Source organism: Tupaia chinensis, unplaced genomic scaffold (assembly GCF_000334495.1).
Source record: "Tupaia chinensis unplaced genomic scaffold, TupChi_1.0 Scaffold145407_1, whole genome shotgun sequence".
Lineage (NCBI taxonomy): Eukaryota > Metazoa > Chordata > Mammalia > Scandentia > Tupaiidae > Tupaia > Tupaia belangeri.
The window spans coordinates 780700-785998 of record NW_006205268.1 but is presented as its reverse complement, the minus strand read 5'-3'; positions in this window follow the sequence as shown (position 1 = coordinate 785998).

Sequence of the window (5299 nt, the reverse complement as noted above, 5' to 3'; positions counted from 1 at the left end):
CATTATTTTTTTATTATTATTTACATTTAATTCCTATACATCTTTACAGTGTACAACATGGCTTTTCCCAGTTATTATAAGCAAATAACTTCATTTTTGTGTCAATTAAACATACTTTGTTTTGTGCCTCATGATTTGTTTTATAACAGAGGAAACATCAAAGATCAACCCAGTTCTGTGCACATTTCAATACAAACTGATTCTTGAGGATATTAGTGATTCATTTTCTGCCATGATAAAAATAAAAAATCTCTGCCTTTCATTTTAAAAGTTGTACAAATAGGACCTATACTGATTGCTAAAACAGTGGATAATCTATTTAATTAAAATGAAAAGAATATTATTCACTATATTGCTTCATAAGCATACTTATTTTCTTATAAATAATATTATCATGTTTTTTTCCTTCAGTACTCTCAAAGCATTTTTAGAGATGAAATAATTATTAAAATCAGAGCCAGCAGTGTGGTAGTTAAGGTGTTTGATCCCACATAGCTGACTCTGCCATTCAGTCCCCAATCTGGTAGCTTGAAAAACACACCAGACACATCAGCATGCGTGCCTAAAATCCCAAGAGGAGAAAGGAGGAGAAGGGATTGTGGCATGACCATTCTCTCCAGAGAGTGTACATCACCTTTGCTCGATCTCTCTCCAGCAAGTGTACATGCCCTGTGGCAAAAAAAAAATTAATAATAATAATAAAATATATACATGGCAGATATTATGTCCAATTAGTTTATAAGTAAATGGAGGTATAAAGAATTTACTCACTGAATTATGAACACAAACATTTCATTTTAACCTTTATCATATGGAATACTAAGAATGAACAGGAATTTGCAATACTAAAATGCCAATGGACAAGCGTTTCAACAGGTCTACCATAAATGTTTCCATTAAGCTCCAAGTATAACCAAATAAAATAGTAAGTAGGATATGAATTTTATGTTTTATCATTGGTTAGTATGTTTTAGTATAGTTTTTCTTATTAACTATTTGGCTCCTTATATCCTTTGACTCCTTATATCTTATTTATTATTAACTTTAAACGAAAGGGACAATTTAGTTTTTGTTCGTACTATAACTCATCTTGCTAGGAAAGACAAATTATTATAGCCCTATGTGCCACAGCTATACCTTGAATTTAATTTTGGTGTATGTTTTATTTTCTTTATGAGATTGTTGTTTATTCTCACTTAGATTTACCCACATATTTACCATTTCATTCCTCTTTGTTATTTGTAGTACCTTTAATATAAATATACTCTAGTATTTCTGTAGAAGAACAATTTCTTGGAAGTTTATGTCTCCTGGTAATAAATATCTTTTGGTTTCCTCTGAAAATGTATATTTCACCTTTTCTCTTGGGAATATGTTAGCTAGACAGAGAATGTCAGGGGGACATTTTGTTAAAACATATTTTCCCTCATATTGAAGATATTCCATAGTCTTGTGGCTTCTATTGTTTCTTTTTAGACATCAATTTTCATTTGTTCCTCTGAATGTTGTGTGCCATTATTAAGCAATTTTTTGTTTACTATTACTTTCATTATAAGCACCTGCCATGAATGTGTTTACCTGTGAAGTTCCTTATAATTATCCTACTTAAAAGTTGTACGAGGTTTTTGAATCTGTAAATTACTGTTTTATCTATTTTTAATAAATTCTAGTCACAACCTTCCAACCTTAACTCCTGTCCTATTCTCTTATCTTGTGTGATGCTGATCGACTACGTTAGTTCTCAATGCATATTACATCTGTTAAGTTTTTATCCTTTTATCACTCCCCATCATTAATTCTCTCTTTATCTTATCTACTCTACTTTTAAAACCATCGATTAGATCCTTAATTTCAGTTGTCTATTTTTTCAGTTCTAGTAATTCTGCTTACCACCCTTTGACTTCTGCTATGTAACATTTTATGCTTTCTAGTTCTCAGCCAAATTCTTTTAATTTTGTAATTTATGTTTTCTTGGGTAAATGAGGTTGTTATTTAAAGTCTATGATGAGTTTGTTCATTAGAATGTCCTCTGGGTCTGCTTCTAACATCTTATTTTTTATGGCCGTACTCCAAGTTGCCTTATCTCCTCAACTGATTTATTAATTTCTACTTGATGCTGGATATTTTATTTATAAAACTGTTTGTAGTAACATCTTGAGGACTAGAATCATATTAGATTATTTCAGAAAAGATATGTTTGCTTCTTCCAGACATCTGTAGATAGTGACCATCTGGGATTTCCTTAATATATGATTTATGAACTGTAGGAATTCTACCATTTTAAGAAAAGTAACTATGTATTTTGGGAAATCCAAGACCAATGTGCCAACATTCCTGGGGTGCAGATGGCTGTCTTCTCTCTGTGTCCTTACATGGCAGGGAACAGTGAGGAAGCAAACTCTCGTGTCTCATCTTATAAAGGCACTAACTAATCCCAGTAAAGAAGTTCTACCTTCATGATAGGAATACCTCCTGAAGCCCCTTCTTCCTAAAACCATTTCATTGGGGTTTAGAGTGTGAGTATATGACATTTGATAGACCAAAAACATGCATTCTGTAAGACTCCTAATCTCTTCTAGCCTAGCGAATGTAGCCAAGAAAGAAACATTTTTATAGGTTGTATTATTTCTCAAAAATGTAGAATATTTTCCCCATGTTAGGTCTCTGTATTGTTTAATGTTCTACTGTTGTCACAACACTTTATCACAAACTTAGCAGCTTAGAAAAAACAGATTTATTTTCTCACAGTTTCCATGGATCAGAACTCTTGGCACAGGATGGCAGAATTCTCTTCTAGGGTCTTACAAGGCCAAAATTAAGATGGCAACACAAGTATGGTTCTCACCTCAGTCTCAGTATCCTTTCCAAACTCCCCATTTGTTGATAGAAGTTATTTCTTTCTTATTCCCTCCATGGTCGCCTACAACTATAGGCTATCAAAGGCATGATGAATTCTCCTCATGTTTCAAATTTTGTCTTTTGCGACTCCTGCTTTTAAGGGTACATGTCATTATAATGTACCACCTGGATAATCCAAGAGAATCTTCCTATTTTAAAACCAATCATATAGTAATCGTATTCACATCTGCAAAGTCCATGTGACCATAACAAATGCATAGCTATGATGTCTTATCATGTTTGCCATTCAGGAATTAGGACATAGAATCATCTTAGGAGATGTAATGCTGCCACATCAACTGATGCCTTCAGGACAATTTTTTTTTTTAATATTTTTCTAGATTTTCTGGTTGCCCACAGTTGAAGAATTGCACTAAATATTTATCTGCCATTATTGGTAGCAGAAATTCTCCTGGTCAAATTTTAGTTCAGTCCAATAAAATTTTTCTTGCCCTTTTCTCATATACTTAACAGAGCAGATAAGAAAGCAGTGTGGTAGGCTAACACAGGGTCTCCAAATGGCCTGTTAAAAACCAGGCCATCAGCAGAATGTGAGTAGCAGATGTATGAGTGAAGGTTCATCTCTATTTACAGTCACTCCCCATCACATGCCTGATGATCCGAGGTTGAGCTGAGGCAATGATGCTAGCACTGAGGACTAACTGCAAATTTTGCATGATGGTGACTTGTATAATTTCTTCATTATATGTTACAATGTAATAATAATAGAAATAAAATGCACAATAAATGTAATGAGCATGAATCTTCCAGAAACCATCCCCACTGCTCCCCACCCTCTCCATCTGTGGAAAAGTCATCTTCCATGAAACTAGTCTCTGGTTCCAAAAAGGTTGGAACCCACTGAGCTAATAGGATTCAGTTCTCAGATTTTCACTTACTTTTATATGGTTGTATGGAAACTTCATTCCTCTGACTTTTTCCTTATCTATAAATTTATAATTATATACCTACTATGTTGAATTATAGTGAGGGTGAAATGAACATGTATAATATCACTTAAAGCACTAAAACCTGAATGGTAAATGTCAATTTACATAATGCTAGTTTTATTATTAATCAAACTCAAATAGACTATGTTTATATTTAAAAATGTAATTACACGGGAAAACTGTCTAATCATTTCTATAACAATCTTAAGGAAGTAAAACTATAAAAATAGTGGACCTCATCATGTTTTGCCTATATCAATCCTGTTGGTAAATTACAACCAGATATTTGAATAAAATGTAAACAAACCAAAAAGAAACAACAAAAACAATGAAATTTAACCTCTCTATCCTCCATTAGCCTTGATTTTTCTTAAAATTCTAGAGTAGTATTTTAGAAATCATATAAGGTGATGAGATCCAATTAGAATTAGAATGATCTTGCCCTCAAATCAGTTTTTGGTGAACTATATTAATTTTTATCAGTTTATGAAAATAGTTTCAGAAAAATGTTTCAGCCCCAAGCAGTAGACAATGTCAGAAAAAAAGTAGTTTTAGTTGTAGTGCTCCATAGACAGAGCATATGATTATAGCTTTTACCTCAAACCTTGTTGAACATGTTTGCATTCAAGTTGAAATATAATGTTTCAGTACATTCACACCAACTTGCAAAGAAGAACAGTGTCACACATAATTACAAAGAACTCAGAAAAAAGCACAAAAGGCCATCTGTGAGATTTGAACAGATGTAGCTGCTCAAAATACTTTGTTCATTTTAAAGTTGAAAATTCTGAACTTTAAGTAATTGGTGTTTTGATGTGTGGAAACTAACATTGGAAAAGAAATCAAATAAAGGTGAACATTTCTCCCTAGTACAGTTGATAAGACTATAAAATATCTTCTACAGATAATACCTCATTTCTTTGTGCAATTAATACTTTGCCTCCCTATTTTTCTTCTAAATGTCCTTCCTCAGACCCTCCTCTTTCACACACAATATAATAATAAAATAATAATAGTAATAATAATAATAAATAGAAATAAAAATAAAAATAAATAAATGTGGCCATTGTCTTAGGCCACTATAGACCATTAAAAAAATCAAATAAAGGAATAGTGATTTGTATCATTTCAATTCTTCCTTCTTATACAAATTTAATTGCCTTTGAGAAAAATAAAATAATATAGACACAGTATGAAATGAAGCCAGAAGAAAAACAAATCAGATTTCTTGTCTTAGGTCTCTAATGAAATTTAACACATTGTTGTTAGCTATAAAGCAGTTAAAATATTTTTTTTAATTATTCTTAACAATTAGTAAGATGCTGTCTTCTAAATCAAATGTTCTGAATTATGTGCTTCCCCAAGATATGTTTAGTCTTTATAACTGTTGTGAAGGCATTCTTTAAGACAGATTTTTTTTTTTTTAATTTGTCATATGGCACATGCTCTTG